Below are 16,830 nucleotides of genomic sequence, written 5' to 3'. Positions count from 1 at the left end.
AATTTTAAATATAATGATTTCACATGGTCTAAAAGCAACCTTGAAAACTATAGTGAAAGTCTCTTCCCATGTCTGTTCCCTTCTTTTTCCCTTGCCCTGTCCTCCTCCTGTAGTGAACTCTTTTTAGTTTCTAGTGTATCTTTCTGGTACTTCACTCTGCCGAAAGAAATGCATCTATAATTCCCCAAACTCTGTGCAGAAAATACATATAGCAGACTATATAGTCAGTTCAATAGCTTGCTGTTTTCACTTATTGTACCCTGGAGATAATCCCCTCTCAGTAAATGCAGGCCTTTTTTATCCTTGTGTATGCTCCACAGTATTTCACTGGGGGAGGTACCAGTGTTTTTAAATAATCCTCTATGTATGGACAATTGGCACATTAAGAAATTTTATCAGAGGAGGAGCGGGAGTGGGGGGGTGGGGTGGGGTGGGGAGGAAGAAATCCTATCGTGTTTTGAATATATGCAGTGTTACAGGGCCCCGTGTTACCTATTTTAATCCTTTCCTTTTTCACTCTTCATACTCAGTAACTACCACCACGTGACACTTTTACACATGATGCTCCCACAGCCCTGAGTCCTCCCCTTAGCTCTGCAAGGGTTCTCTGACTGCCTGTGGAGATCTCCTTGAGGATGGTCCATGGCTGTGCTGTCCACGCCATGGCCACTAGTTGTGTGCAGTTCTTTACATTTAAATTAATCAAGATAGAAATCCGTTCTTTAGTCAGACTAACTACATTTCAAGTTCTCAGGAACCACATGTGAGCCGTGCCTGCCACACTGGACGGTGCCGAGGAAGGACGCTTCATGTGGGCATTGCTCTAGCTCGCTCGATAGACTGTTAGTAGCTTGAGAGGCAGGGATGGTGATCTTTCTGTTTATCCTTGGTGCTTTCCCAGCACAGTGCCAAGGACATAATCCGTGTTCAATAAATGTGGAGTGGAAAATTGAGTGATGAGGACACTGGACTCATGGCCTAAGTGTGCCCAAGGTCACAACCAGCATGTGCCTGAGCTGTTATTTGAACCTGGGTTATTTAGATAAGGTCATAATGCAGGACCTGCGTTAACTTTCAAAATATTGAATGGATAGTTATTATAAATGAAAACTGTAGCTGAATAAGGCTGGAGAAAGCTTTTCCTTCCTTTTGATTTTTTGTTTTTTTTTCCTGCAAGTCTTGGCTATCTGATCCTAAAGATCCCCTGGGGACCTGAGAAACTCTCACATGAGAACTGGGTGGGGAAGGCCCCGACCTCTGGCCTCTGGAAAGCAACAGTGTGTTTGGGTCTGTAAATGTGCCATAGGAATTTGCCAGGGTTGCCACAGCAAAATACCACAGGCTGCGTGGCTTTACCAGAAATCGACTCCTCATGGTTCTATGGGTTGGAAGACAAAGATCAAGGGGTTGGCATGTTTGGTTTCTCCTGAGGCCTCAGATGGCTTGCAGATGGCTACTTTCTTGTGTCTGCACTGTGTCCTCCTCTGTGTGGGGTCTGTGTCCTTCCTCATCTCTCTATACGGGCACCAGTTGGAGATTAGGGCCCACCCTAAAGACCTCTTTTTAACTTAATCACCTCTTTAAAGACATTATCTCCAAATCTACTCACACTCTGAAGTACTGGGGATTAGGACTTCAACATGTGAATTTGGGGGAGACACACTTCAGTCCAGCATCTTCAGAACAGCATCTACTGTTCCCTAGACAGACGGAGAATTCATTCTCTTTCACATTTCTCTTTGATGGAGAGACAGCAACACTAATATACTTATCAAATTACAAGCTGCTTTTATTCCATAGAGAAAGAAGGACTCCAAACACCTTTGATAAAGGTCTGCTTTGTTCTTCAAAGCCAAGATGCAGCTCAGTTGATACTGAGAAGTCTTCTTAAGGAGAAGCAAATAGAAATCTAGTACAGAGAGGTTAAAGAGGAAAAGGAACCTGGGTCCCAGGGGATCACAATCACAGGAGGAGTCAGCCACGTAATAGTGGAAGGGCAGCATGCTTTGGAGATATCTGAAAAGCAGTATAGAGGCCTTTTACCTAGCAGCTAAGGGAGGGATCTTCTCCTTGTCAACTTCTTATTAAGCCATTAAATCCACAGGTGGGTGGCTTCTTAAAAAAAAAAAAAAAAAAAAAAAAAAGATGTGGAGAAATTAGGAAAGGGTTAGATATACAGCTCTAGTCACACTTTTCTCCCCTACTATAAAAGTATGAGTCTTTTGTATACAGAAAGAAGAATAAAATGCAGGAAAATAAAGAATAACACCCGAAACTAATGTAACATTGTGTGTCAACTCTGCTTCAATTAAAAAAAAAAAAAAAAAAAAAAAGAATGAAAACAAAAAGGGACCTGGGTGGATGGCTCAGTTAGTTGAGCATCTGACTCTTGGTTTCGGCTCAGGTCATTATCGCAGAGTCCTGAGATCAAGCCCTGAGTCTGGGTCCCTGCTCAGTGGGGAGTCTGCTTGAGATTCTCTTTCCCTCTCCCTCCCCTTCTACTCTTCCCCCTTCTTGCACATGCTTTCTTTCTCTCTCATACATAAATAAATAAGATCCTTTAAAATAATGAAAGTGAGAAAAATTTTAAAAATCCTGTTAATCTTCAGCTTGTCAGAGATAGTCACTCTAAAATACTTTTCAATTTATTTTTCAAAAACAGGATCATCCCACATATACTGCTCTTGGAATCTGTATTTCCACTTATTATATCATAATAAGCCAGACAATGTTTGTCTGATTTATTTTTGAAAAATTTGTTATTAATCACTGAAAAGAATTCCATCATATAGATGTAGTTGTATTTGTTTAACACATAATTTGTTTAACAGTGACCATGTGGGTTGGAAAAACAAAATTTATCAAAGGAGTGGAAATAATACCAAGCCACATGTGATAAAAGTAATTAATATAATTTTTTACTATAATTTTGGAGTATAGAACAACACAAGGACCTTCCCCACATGAAACCTGGCTCTGACCACACCCCTGCTCTCCTCCTTCTGCACCACTCAACATGAAGCCTAGGTGAGATCCAGCTGTAGAACCAGGTAGAGTGGTCTGGTTCACTAAGAAGTGAGGTGAGCTGTGAATTATGTGGTGTCATTTGTGGGGAGCCATATGCATCTCTTCTAGTTTGATTAGGACAGATGCAATACTTGCTTCATCAGGGTCAGTGAAAGAGGGCAAGGAATGTCTTACCCCTGATGGGGTGGGGCATATGTGTAAAATCACTGTCAGTCTTGAACCTTCAGAATTTCCATGTCTGAGAACTTTAGCCAGAGGGGCCATGACAGCATGGGAAGTGATATTCCTGGAGACCCAGAGCTTTCTAGAAGCCTGTTAAGGGTGTAGACCAGGAGGCTGAGCTCTCGAAGGCACGCTATTCCAACCTGGATCATTTAGGGTCTCGGATAGTTAAGATTTGGAGGGAAGAAGCCAGTCTCACCTCCGAATTCTCTCTCAGCCATCTGGGCTGGATGTGGTGCTCCAAGGTTGTTTTATCCTCTCCACTCTGGATTCTGTCCTGCCTTCCTCTAAACCCTCTGAACCTTGGCTGGACTCAGTTCCCAGCTAACCTATTTCTCCTTGTGTTTGAATTCTTATCTCAGTGAATGGTACCACCAATTGTTCAGCTGTCAAAGCTTAGTGAGTTTTGTTTCCTCTCTCACCCTCACAGCCAGCCTAGTTACCAATTCTTGTTGATTTTGCCTGTGGACTTTTTCTGAGACTCTTCCCCTCATCACCAAGCTTAGGAGCATGGCCAGAGCTTAGGGCACCCTGACTCTCCAATCCAGCCTGAACCTCTTGCCAGAGAGGTCTTTGTAATAGAGGTACTGATGTCACACCTGCGTCAAAATGGCCTTTCTGATGCCCCAAACTCTTCAGCATGGGATACAATGATCTTCACAACCTGGCACCCACTTATTATAATCTATTCTTCCAGCATGCCAGTTTACAAGACTTTTCCTAAACATCCTGTGTGTACATGTTACTGTATCTTTGTGGGTCTTCCAACCCAAGGTGGTAAGTTGTCATTTATCCTTCAGGAGCTGGAGCAAATGTGGCCTCTGTAATTTGAAATTCATTGTTCCATCCCTTGGGTTCCCTTTGAGCTCTGTATAAGTGTCTTCCCACCTAGACTGTGAACTTCTTGATGGTACCTATCCCTGTACTTACCATGGTGCTCAACGTCAACAGACATTCAACAAATAATTCTTGCATTAGATAAGCCAGTGTTTACAGTTTGTACTTCCTTTGGTACCTATGTACTGTCTTGCAGTCTTTTCATGTATATGAGGTGTGACCAAGCCCCGATGTGACTCATTATTTAATGAGCGTACCAGAATTTATGTAACCAAATAAGAGCTGCTTCCTTCAAGGTCTTCACCTTATGAGACTGGATACTTCGTCCAGTGATGCTGTCGTTGCTCAAAACACCTTTGAGCACCTTTTGGAAACAACTTTGGCATTTGTAGCACTTTCCTTTCAATCTCTGTGGTAGCTTTTTTTGTTTCCATTTATTCAATATTTATTATGTGCTCATCCATCCCCAGGCACCTAGCCGGTGCTGGCTGAAAGATAAGATATATCAGACATTTACTCTGTCTTCAAAGGAGTTTCTGTTTGGTAAAGGAGATAAGATGTGGCCAACCACTGCAATACAAGGTGAAGTGATAAGGCTTTCTGGAGGTTGGATCTGATTTTTGGAAAAAGCCAAAAGTCTTTTGGTTTCAGCCTACCAACAAGGTGAGAGGGGTATGTGGTAACACACTGCTTTAAGCCAACGTACTCCCCACACTTCCAGCGTTTCCAGCACAGCTCTCCCCGGTAACAAGAGGCTAAACTCTCCCGCATGTTCATGTTCCTCTCAAATCCGGGCTCCCACTCCGATGTCGATGATCTTCCACACACGGCGTCTGGCCAGCTAAAGCTAAGCTCTTTAGCTGGGCAGGTGCTGGATCTTCTTTTCATTTTTGTGTTCACAGCATCTGGGGGACACTGCACATGCCGGGATAAATACTCATCGAGTTCCTGAGCTCTAGAGGGTCTCCCTGAGCCACAAGGACTTCAATGGAGGCGACTGTCCCGTGCGCTTACATTCTTGGAAGGGACAGATCTTCAAGGGACAGACGACCACGACGCACAGCCAGGGCCGGGGGGGCGCGCGTGGGGGCCCTGGCGGCGGGCCTGGTTCCTGCTTCCTGGCTGCCCGGGGCGGGTGTCCTCGGGTGGGAGCCGCGGGAACCGGGCGGGCAGCAGCCCCTCCTGCGCGCCGGGCGCCCGCCCTTCCCCCGCCTCCCGGGACTCGCGCGAGGGGCGCCGGCCGGCAGCGCAGACGCCGAGGGTGCCAGGGTCCCCCAGGGTCCCCCAGGGACCCCCCGGCCACGAGGGAGGCTTTGGGCTCCTGGGGCACGCAGTCGGAGCCTCGGCCGGGGGAGGCGGGAGAGGCAGGAGCGGGGGGCGGGGGGCTCGGGGAGCAGGAAGAGAGCCGCGGCCCGAGGGCGCAGGGAGAGCGCGCGGGGAAGCCGCGGAGGCCGGGGGCGGGGGGGGGGAAGGGGGGAGGGGTCCGCCCCGCGAGCCCCGCCCCGCCCCGCCCCGCCGCCCCCTCCCCCCTCCGCCCAGTCTCCTCCCCGAGGGGCCGGGGGCAGGGCCGCCCCTCCCTGCCTCCCTCCCTCCGTCCCTCAGCTGCGCGCATCTCATACCAGTCCTCATTCCGCACATTCCAGGCTTCCTCCTTTCAAACTCCAGGCCTGGGGGCGGGCAGGGCCCGAGCTCCCGGCTCCCGGCTCCCGGCTCCCGGCTCCCCGCTCCCGGCTCCCCGCTCCCGCCGCCCGCGGCTGCGTCCCCCGAGTAAGTGGCGCCCGCCCCGCCCCGCCCCTCCCCGCCGCGCGCCCCCCTCCCCGCCCCGCCCCGCCCCGCCCCTCCCCGCCGCGCCCCCCGCCCCCCGCCCCGCCGGCTCCTCGGCCGCGTGCGCCGCCGCTCGGCCTTCCCGCCGCGGACTTCTCGGGCCGGCCCGCGCCCCCGCCGCCTCCCTTCCGCCGCCGGCCCCGCGCTCCCTTCCTCTCCCGTTGACTCACTCCTCCAGGAATAGGGAGCTCCCGTGCTTTCCCGTCAGTCCCATTCTGGGAAAACTCCTCCCTCGGCGCGCTCCGCTCCGCTCCTCTCGGCTGCGCTCCTCTCGGCTCCGCTGCGCCCGGCCCTGCCCGGCCCTGCCCGGCCCTGCCCGGCGCCCCAGCCCCGGCGGCGGCGAAGCGGGTGCGGGTCGGCGCGGGGTGGGCTCCGGCCGCCGCCCGCCCTGCTCCCTGCGCGGCCGCCCTGGTCCCGCCGGGCGCCCCGCGGACCCCGTGGAGCCGGCTGAGCGCGCCCGCCCGCCCGCACCCTGGGACCGGTAAGGCTGCGGCGCGGGCCCTGGGGCGCCCAGGGCGGCGGGCGGGCGCGAGGGGCCGGGCGGGAAGCGGCGTCCCGGGGACCCGGCCTCGTCTCCGCCGGACCCTGCGGGCCTGCAAGCGCGGGCCGCGGCGGTAGTGGGCGCGGGAGGAGCCCCGACCCCTGGCCGCGCTCCCCGGGGCTGGAGAAGCGCCGTCCTCCGCGGTGGGGACCAGCCCGGGGGAGCGCTCCCGGGCCCCGGCGCACGGTCCCGAGGGACACGGGCTCCCTGCTCGTGTGTGTTAAGGGGATTCGGTCGCACACGGTGGCGGGCTGCGGAGTTGCTGTGACCGCCCGCCGTCCCGTCCCGTCCCGTCTCCGGGCTCCGGGCTCCGGGCTCCGGGTGTAGGTGAGGATGCTGTGTGTTCACGGTGACTCACCTCGGCGGCCAGTAGGCGTGTTTGTTTGTGTTGAACGTGAGTGTGTTTCCACTCGGGAACAGTGCTCTCTGAGAGTCTGAGTGTCCCTGAGTCCTTGTGCAATGCCGCGGCTCTGCGTGTGCATCTCTGTGAGGTACTAGGCTCTGGGCATGACTGTCACCCGCCCCCCCCCCCGCCTGACGGTGGGCAAGGGACCGTGTCCCTGGCTGGATGCGTGCAGGAGTAATCTGAGTGTGGCTGTTGGAGTGCGCGGCCCGGGCCCCACTCGCCCTGGACTGGGCAGAGCTGGCAGGAAGCTGTCCGCACCTGCCTCGCGTTTCTGAGGGAGAGCGGGTCCTGTTCTTGCCCGAAACGCTCTAAGGGAGCTCGCTGGTAGAAGGGCTAAAGGAAGCTGAGATCTTTGTCTTGCGGTGGTGGGACCGGTTGTTGATAGTGAGGACTGGGGATGTTTTCCAGACAGTCTTGAATCTTGAGAGGTGTGTAACCAGTGCTTTTCTCGTTGGCCCCAAGGACAAAGAGAATGGATGTATACCAGCCTGAACTACCTTCTGCTGGTCCAGCTTTCCTTGGCGCCAGCTACCCAGCAATCAAATGGAAGACTCCTAATTCTTTACGATTTGCTAGATCACTCTACACTTTGCTGTGGGAAGGAAGAGGAGCAGCTGGGTGCATGCTTTAGTGCCAGCTGGGGGTCGGGGGGCAGGGCTGCCTCTGATTTGCTAGTTGACCTGTGGGAAGACCCTCCTGGGTGTCTCAGTTTCCCCATTTCTCTCTTTCTTTCTTTTGGGTTTTACCATACGAAATATTTTTGAGGCAGGAACTGCGTAAGGAGGGAGCCATGACTGTCCAGGAGGTTAGCAGAAGTGACAGCCTGTGCTGGTGTTGGTAAGGGGCACAGGCACAGCTGGCACTGCTTTCCTCTCTCCTCATTCCCACAACAAGCACAAGCTGATGGGAGCATCATGTTGAGGACTTCTTGGAAGAAAGGAACAAGACACTCACAGGAGGGATCCCCGGGTGGCCCAGCGGTTTAGCGCCCGCCTTTGGCCCAGGGTGCGATCCTGGAGACCCGGGATCGAATCCCACGTTGGGCTCCTGGTGCATGGAGCCTGCGTCTCCCTCTGCCTGTGTCTCTGCCTCTCTCTCTCTCTGTGACTATCATAAAAAAAAAAAAAAAAGACACCCACAGGGGTACGGACTGGGAGCTGCTCCTCTGTGCACCCTGAGGGTGCAGATGTTTTGGTGGGAGGCACCTCACCTTCTCACCTGTTGGGACCAGGTGTGTGGCTGGGGCTTTGAGGGCTTCGGGTCTAAAGGCAGCATTGATGGAATAGACAAGTGCAGATTTGGGGCCAGACATACCGCCTCACAAATCCTTGCAGTCACTTAGGACTGTTAAGGCGGGCATTCAGGCTTAGTTTCCTGATGAGTGATATGGGAGGGGGTAGTTAATATCTATCCAGAATGTTTGTTGTGAAAATTCAGTGTTTGCCAAGTGCCTAGCACAGTGCATGGCCCATTCCAGACTCAGCAGCCAGCGTTTCCTCAGTTTATTTCAGAAAGGACTTCTTTTTTCCTAAAAACTTCTCTGAACATCCTTTGACAAACCCTGTTCATTTGTCATTTGTGTTTACTTAACAAACATGAAATGAGTGTTTGCCATAGGCCGAGACCTGTATGATCTTCATCCTTAGACACATGATAGCTAGTGGCCCATTTGGAGGTGGGGGCAAGGCTCTGTCTGGGGAGCACAGGGTCCACAAGTCCTTTCCTCTGATATCAGTTTTGTCATGCCAGGGTGAACCTGCTGAATGTCATTGGACACACTGATGTTAGCATCTAACTCATTTTGTTCATTCATTCATTCATTCATTCATTCAAGATCTTATTTATTTATTTATTTGAAAGAGCATGAGCAGGGGGAGGGACAGAGGGAGAGGGAAAAGGAGACTCCCCACTGAGCAGGGAGCCTGATGTGGGGCTCCATCCCAGGACCCCAAGATCATGACCTAAGCCTGAGCCAAAGGCAGACAGTTCACAGACTGGCCACCCAGGCACCCCTAACTCCCTAATTTTATTTATTTTTAAAGATTTTATTTATTTATTCATGTGGGCACAGAGAGAGAGGCAGAGACCCAGGCAGAGGGAGAAGCAGGCTCCCAGGAAGGAGCCCGATGTGGGACTCGATCCCGACCCCAGGATCATGCCCCAAGCCAAAGGCAGATGCTCACCACTGAGCCACCCAGGCATCCCTAATGCCCTCATTTTAAAGACGGGGAAACTGAGCCCCTAGTGAGACAGTAACTTGCGTTAAGATCACATAATTGCAGTGAGTCAGAACTGAGACTAGAGTCCACTCCGTTCTCACTTCGCATTCTATCTCCTCCTCTGTGGGTCCCGATGCTTGGACCCCCTAGCAACCCTCATCGGACAAGTGTGGAGGCTGGAACAGTCTGGCTTGGTCACATCTCCCATCTTGAGTCTTGGATAGGAGGTAGTAATATTCCCTTCCGTCCAAGCAGAGAGCACAGAGCTGTAGTCGGAGAATGCCAACTTTGGAGGGGGCCCTCAAGGGGTCTTTAAATGCACCTCCTTTTTCCTCACCGGTTTGTACATTAGTCAGGTGGAGAAGGGTCTCCCTATCTTTCTCAATCTCTTGGGATGCAAATGTCGCAACATCCCTTGGCTTCTCCACTCTGGAGTCTTGCACTGGTGACCCTCCTAGAGCAATACTTGTTGCCTCATCAGTGGCTCCTCTCCTCCTTCTTGGTGGAAGTGGAGGACATGGGTCACTAGCTTTGCTCCGTGGCCTTTCCTATAGTTGAGGTCAGTCTGAGGGGAGCGGGAAATTCAGGGCTTGCAAGGGTGGCTTTACCTTGCCTGTCTTGCTTTGCCCCCCATGACCCTTTGTTGGCAGGGGTTTGGACGACAGCTCCCTTTAAAGCTCTGAAATTGGAGCTGAACAGCTGCTCTCCCATGCCCCCCCTCCTTCCTCTGGGGCTTTAACCAGTGCAGGGGCCCAGGTGGAGGTGGGGGCAGGGCTTTGTCACTGGGCAGTGCGGTCTCCAACTCTGTGTTCTAATTCCAGCTTTGCCTTGACCTCTTCTGAAACAACAGTTCTTCCCTTGCTTTTGGTTTTTCCATTTAGATATTAGGGAGATTCTAATCACCTCCTGGGTGATAGGATCCTGCGGCCTTCAGCTGGTAGCTATTGGATCTTTGCTTGGGAACATTTCCACTGGAGCTCCAGTCCCTGAGATGGAAGCCCACAGCCTCCTGCCTTTAATACAAGCAGGCCCCTGGAAAGGCAGGAGGGTGGGCCCAGCTCCCTGTAGTGTGGGCCAGCTCCATCACGGTGCTGAGGGTAGGCGGGCCCCTATGGGTGGGGACCCAGCTTCCTTTGACCCAAACTTCATAGGAACAATAGACTTCAGAGGAGTCACCATGGGCAGGAAATGGGAGCTGTGCTAAGGCAGGGTGACCCTCCTGTGGGATGAGATTGCATATCCGGCCAAAAGGAAAGGCAGGGTGTTGGGGGCAGTGCAAAGGGCACTGGGGAGGGCTGATGACACATAGGGTGGGCCTGTCCTTCCAAGGGGGCCCTTGACTCACAGTGAAACCTGAGCTGCTTAGAGCCCATTATTTGGTAGAGCAGTCTGCTTTGTGTCTTCGCAGTAAAAGTGTTGTGGTGTTTGCCAGCGTCTGCGTATGCCAAGCTCACTCCTGCCAGCACCATGAATTCCCCTTCCCTTCAAGCCCTTGAGAGGTCTTCGTGAATTGTCCTGGCTGGGATAAAAGGCTAGTTTTGTTTCTTCCTGGCTGATCTCCATCTTGGCTTTGAGCCTTGAGTAATAGTTGACGAGGGAGGCAATTTGTTCAGTAGGCAGAGCTCTGGGTGGGGAGGCAACAGGCCTGGGTCAGCTGGACAACATAAAGGGATTTTTTTAGCTACAGTCAGAGCCAGAAGACAACCAGAACAGGCAGAGGGAGATTCCTGCTTGAAGCATGTGGTGGAACGTTCTTGGAGGCAGAGCACACTTATCTTGCCTTTCTCTCTGTAAGGAGAGAACCGACTTGGGGAGAATGCTCGGGAGCAGAGGAGCGGGCTTTGGGAGAAGGGAGACATTGCACCGAGTTGCCTTTTGTAAATTCAGGTGGCCAGGTTCTTACACATCAGGTTTTGGGGTCCTGATAGCAGCTGCAGGAATGAGTACAGAATCACTCTAGGTTCTAGGAGGAGTCCTGACAAATGAGAGTGGGGGAGGTAAGGGTGGCAAAATAATAACTGCTGTCCTGATTTATTTTTCCATAATGTGACGAGATCCTGGAAGTGGCAGGCTGGTAAGCTGCTTATTGACGAGGGGACTCCAGAATGGCATTGAGAGAGTTACTTGCTAACACAGTCACTCTGCCAGGTCTTGGAAACATCATCTAGTCAAGGTGGAAGAATGTTTAGTAAGGACTTTGAGTCTCATGATTTTTCTTGGGTTCAAGAGAAATAAATAAGATCTAGCTGCTGCAGCAGTAAGATAGATTTGTAGCTGGTTGAAAGGCTGCCCTGGCTGTTTATACTCAGCTCATGTCACCATTGAGGGTGGAAGGTCTCTACTGATGGGCAGTTCTGTGGTGTTTAGGATAACAAGCATATTGGATGACAGAACCAGGATTCAAAATCAAAGAAGAAAAAAATGGTACATAATGCCACAACTCAGGGATGAACACAATTAATATTTTGGTATATATCCCTCCAAATTTGTGTTCATGCAAATAAGTTTATATATTTTATTTTTTAAAAGATTTCATTTATTTATTCATGAAAGACACAGAGAGAGAGGCAGAGACATAGGCAGAGGGATAAGCAGGCTCCCTGTCGGGGAGCCCAGTGTGGGACTCGATTCCAGGACCTCAGGATGGCAACCTGACCCAAAGGCAAACACTCAACCAGTGAGCCACCCAGGTGCCCCAAATTTATATATTTTAACATAATTGCAATTATGTTCTATCCTTTTTTTCCTACTGAATACTATATAGTAAGTAATATCCCATATCATAAAACATAATTTAAATCCATAATTAGAAGGATCTGGATAATATTACCGTATATGAATATACCGTAATTCCTTTAACTGCACACTATTAAACACTTTTGAAAGTTGTATTCAAAAAAAAAAAAAGAAAGTTGTATTCAATTTTTAGCCATTAAAAAATTACCTGACATTGAGTAATGTTAAGTAAATAAATATACTTAATTTCAAATGAACTCGAATAGATTTAATTATAAAATTCTGCATTTACGTATGTATAGAATAGGAACTTCCTATCAATTCTTAGGGGAAAAAACTTGGGGTTTTGGTTGATGAAGGAAGAGGAAGGGAAACGAGCATTTATTAAGTGTCTATCAGGTGCCAATTCTAGACATTTCTGCCTACATCACCTCATTTAATTTTCATGGCAGCCCTATGAGATAGGGTTTGCTGGTTTGATTCTGTTTTGTTTTTTAAAATCTACTTTACAGAAGAGGAGGAAGATCACACAGAGGTGAATTCTAGTGTTGGAGTTTGAACCCAGGTCCACATGACTTTTCCCACTGCCCTGTTAAATCCTGAGCCTGTGCAGGCCTGTGATGTGGTGGGGTCTGCATCAAGGAAGACCTTAGTCCAGTAGGCTCTGCAGTGCTCTGGCCATGTTGGGAGCCGTGTCTAGTTTTGAAGGGTGGATACACCCTGGCCTGTTAAGTACTGAGCATGCTGATATTGTGAGTGCTCCATGTTATGTCTTAGCAGAAGAAGGAGGATGGGAGGTCGGACGGAACCTGTCCCATCCTCTGCTGTCATTTCTCACTGCCAGAAGGCAGGCTGTCTTTGCAGGAGTACAGATCAGGTCCATGTGATCTGAAGTCACTGTAGCACTACATAGACCTACGGAATTTCATGGTGTAGAACGATGTAGGTAGAGCTTGCTAGGGCGGCTTTGGAGGAGGTTTCTGCAGTGGGTGGGAAACTGCACCAGATGACCTGTAGGGCTTCTACCTCCTTCATGTGGTCCCTGGGCCTGTGCCGCAGGTGGGGATTGCAGGTAGGGATTGCCCTAGGCGTTGAGGGAGAGATTTTTCCCACCTTGAAATTCTGAGATTCCTGCTGGGCGGAGGTAAAGATAAGCTGTCTCCAAAGCTGGGGGCAAGGTGGAGAGATGTGGGGTGGGAAGAGGCAGCATCTGAGCAGTTGAAGAAGACAGAATGGGGAGTTGTAGGAATTATTGCCTGGCTCCCTATCACCTTTGTACAGGCTGAATGAGCAGGTGTGAGGCGCAGGCTGCACCCTGAGGCTGGGGCAGGGGAAGAGGAGCGCCGCGTGGGGTAGTGGCTGCAAAGCACAGACTCCAGAGCCATACTGCCTACTAGAACTATAATGTTAAGTCGCATAGGTAATTTTAAGTTCTCTAGGAGCCACTTTTAAAAAGTAAAAAACAAATTAGTAAAATGAATTTTAATAATATATCGAACAGTGATGTCTAAAATATTATCATTTAAATGTGCCATCAGTAGCAAAAAAAAAATAGTAATGAGATAGTTTATATTTTTTTCATACAAAGTATCGGGAATCCAGGGTACATTTTAGAGTTAACAGCACATCTTGATTTGTACTAGCTGTTCTTCAAGTGCTCAATGGCCACATGGTGGTGGTGGCTAGAGTTTGGACGGTACAGCTTTATAGCTAGCCTGCCTAGGTTTGATTCCCATTTCTGCCACTTATCAGGCTGTGTGGCCTTGTGCAAGTTATCTACCTGCGCTGTGTCTTATTTGCCCCCTCTGCAAGTTGAGGAAAATAATAGAACCAACTTCATATGTTTGATGTGAAGGTTAAATTAGTAAATATTTGCAATGTGCTTAGTTTCTTACCTGACACATATTAAACACTATATGAGTGTTTATCAAATAAATGACCCATGTATTATCCTTAAACTCTGGACAGGCTAAGTTGTAAGAAGCAGGCTAGATATGCTGGGAAGAACCCAATCCTGGGGTGTCCCTAAGTGTAGGGTGTGCCTGTACCTCACAATTCTACATTATGAAATTGCCTTCAGATCAGATGGACCTAATCTACTCTTGCTGAAAAGGAGGCCCGCCTTCTGGAAATGGAAGAAATGTCAGCACCTGTATGATAAGACAGGTTCCAGGCAGCCCAGGTGGCTCAGGGTGGCTCAGCGGTTTAGCACTGCCTTCAGCCCAGGGAGTGATCCTGGAGACCCAGGATCGAGTCCCACGTTGGGCTCCCTGCATGGAGCCTGCTTCTCCCTCTGCCTGTGTCTCTGCCTCTCTCTGTATGTGTCTCTCATGAATAAATAAATAAAAATCTTAAAAAAAAAAAAAAAGACAGGGTCTGATCCTTTAACAGGTGTGTCCTGAGCATCTGTCCTGCTTGGGGCTTGGTGGTGTGGAAGAAACAGAAGCATCCTCCAAAATGCTCCATTATAAATTGCATGACCTCAAGTTGGAATGGGGGGTGAGGTCACCTCCAGCACTTGGAGGTTTAAGCAGTAGTCATGCTGCTTATGCAAGAGAGGAAGCAGAGCTGTATTAATGGCTCCTGATACCCTCCTGAGAACTCTGCCAGTCCCAGCACTGCCAGCTTGCCTCGCTTGGCATCAGCCCCCTCCACCTCCACCTGCACCTGCCCTCAGCCACACTCCACAGTGGTCACAGAGCACCCACTGTGTGCTTGGCACTGTGCCAGGAGCAGTGGGCAAAATGTGGAATGGAAGGCCTGGTCCCTGTCTTCAGGGAGTTTGCAATCCAGCAAGGAGACAGACTGAGGAGCAAATGCTAAAAGCCCACAAGATTGAAGAAGGGCTGGTTAGAAGCACAAACTAGTGCTGAGGGGGTGCCTGGTAAAGGGGATTCATTCTAATGGGGCTGTGAGGGGTCAGGGAAGGCTTCTCGGTGGAGGAGGCACTTGGGCTGGCTTTGAAGGGTGGGTAGGGTTTGGGTAGCTGTGTGTGTGTGCGCGCTCTTGCCAGAGCAAGAGGTGGGGGGAGAAACAGGGAGGGAGGGAGAAATACAGGGGGAAGATGGGAAAAGTGATTTCAGAGTCATGGTCATGAAATTAGAGGAGGAGAGGTAACTGGGCTTTATGAGTGAGGTGGATTTGAACCAGGTCCTCTGGGCAGAAAAGGAGGACTTTAAAAAAATTCATTTTTAAATTCACACACGGCAAAATTTACTCTCTGGTATACTGTTATATGGGTTTTGACAAATGCAAAGCATTCGGTATTCCCTAGCTCCATCTCCCTCAAAGATTCCCTCATGCTGCTGCCCCTTGGTTGTTTGTCCCCCTCCCTCCTGCTGCCCATCCCCTGAGGACATGGATCTGTCCACTCCTGTCATTGTGCCTTTCCAAGAATATCAGATGGAATCGTGCAGTATGTAGCTTTTGGGTCTTCTGCTTTCACTCAGCATGATGCCTTGACTCATCCAGTGGCGTTTATCAGTAGCCCGTTCCTTTTTATTGCTGTGTAGTGTTCCATTATGTGGCTATACTGCAGTGTGCTTATCCATTCATTGGTGGAAGGGCTTTTTTTTTTTTTTTTTTTTTTTTGTGGAAGGGCTTTAGCTTGTTTCCAGCCTGTGTTGATTTTGAATAAAGCTGCTGTCAACATCTGTGTACAGGTTCCTATGTGAACACAGGCTTTCATTTCTCTTGGGTTAGTACCCAGGAGTGGGATTATTGGTTCACACGGTAGTATGTGTGCAGTGGTTGAAGGCACTGCCAAGCTGTTTGCCCACATATACCACTTTGTATTTCTACCAGCAAAGCAAGACTTCTGTTGCTCCATATCTTCAACAGCAACTTGGTACTGTTGGCTTTTTTTTCTTTGACATTCTAATTGCTGTGTAGTGGCATCTCAATATGTTTTTTTTTTTTTTTCATTATGGTTTTAATTTGCATTTCCTTAATGGCTGGTGATGTTGAACATTTTTTTATACAACTCTTTTGATGAAATGTCTACCCAAATCTTTGGCCTATTATCTCTTTTGATGGTTATGTTTTGAGAGTTCTCTAATCTGGATACAAGTCCCCTGTCAGATATACGATTTACACATTTTTGGAGAAAATTCACTTAAGGAGAAAATCTCCAGAAGATGGTGGGTGTGCGGGACTCTGAAAGCAAGGAAGGAATTGGATGTCCTGAGCCTTCGCCTTTCTTTCTGGGGACCCAGGTGAGGCAGGGGGTGGGGAATACCTAGAGAATGACCTGTGAAAAAGAAAAGAGGAGGAGGAAGGACAGGGCCTTCTATGAAGTTCTTTTCCTGGCTTAGCTCCTGCCATAGAGTATGCTTCCAAATAGGCACAGGTGGCTTCTTGGTTTGCTAGGTACCTGGTCTACTCCTCATGGCTCTTGGTTCAGGCTGGGCCAGCCCTATCTAGAACAACAAATGCTTGTGCCCAGTCGGTTATCAACCAATTACATGTTTCCTTGTTTCCAAAGTGGATGATCATGCATTCTGGAATGGGAGGTGGGGTGATTATTGGGCCTGCAGGGGTAAGCCACTGGGTAGGTGTGTGCCTGGTGCGATAGAGAATCGGTGTGGTGAGATTTCTGGGTCAGGGTGGATCCTCTGTGATGGTGACCTCAGCCTAGGGTCTAAGGGCTTTGGGTCATTACAGTCTCCAGAGCAGTGCAGTCTGCATCTCTGTCCCTGTCCAGGCAGGGTGGCTCTGAGGCAGAAGAACAGGTCTGTGCAAGATAACCAAGGTTAGAATAGGTACTGCCTCCTGCCTCTTGTCCAAACCCAGTCTACCCTGTCCCCTGCTTCTGTGTCCTGGCAACCATGGCACTGTCCAGGTGCTGGACCCTTCATTCTTTTCTGGGGGCTGGCCTTTTCCAGGGACGATGAGGGTTTACAGGTGGAGAGAGGCCTTCAGGAACTACGTGGGTTCCCCAGAGCTCCCTTGAGGGGCTGTTCCCCAGCTCTGAGAGCTCCTGCCTGGGCAGGGTGTGCACCCCGAGCCCCCAGCTCTGG

The 16,830-nt window shown here is 50.1% G+C and overlaps 1 protein-coding gene and 1 long non-coding RNA gene across 5 annotated transcripts in view; one reads left to right on the top strand and one right to left on the bottom strand.

Moving 5' to 3' along the window:
* Nucleotides 1-1,765: 1,765 nt before the first annotated feature.
* On the bottom strand, nucleotides 1,766-5,850 carry LOC140617658 (uncharacterized). Its single transcript, XR_012017850.1, has 2 exons — nucleotides 5,706-5,850; nucleotides 1,766-4,991 (listed from the first exon to the last, which is right to left on the bottom strand). It is a non-coding gene; the product is annotated as an uncharacterized lncRNA (long non-coding RNA).
* Nucleotides 5,747-16,830, top strand: part of TEAD4 (TEA domain transcription factor 4) — a 64,237-nt gene continuing 53,153 nt past the window's right edge. For 2 of the 4 annotated variants that reach the window (XM_072799390.1, XM_072799387.1), the window contains exon 1: nucleotides 6,265-6,391. The gene's annotated coding sequence lies outside the window, so the exon portion shown is untranslated. Of the gene's footprint in view, nucleotides 5,854-5,992; nucleotides 6,392-16,830 lie in introns of those variants that run through there. The other 2 variants (XM_072799388.1, XM_072799389.1) reach the window with 2 other exon arrangements.

This window comes from Canis lupus, chromosome 25, assembly GCF_048164855.1.
Source record: "Canis lupus baileyi chromosome 25, mCanLup2.hap1, whole genome shotgun sequence".
NCBI classification, from domain to species: Eukaryota; Metazoa; Chordata; class Mammalia; order Carnivora; family Canidae; genus Canis; species Canis lupus.
Note: the sequence above shows the minus strand (reverse complement) of the source record. Positions and strands in the feature narration are given on the sequence as shown.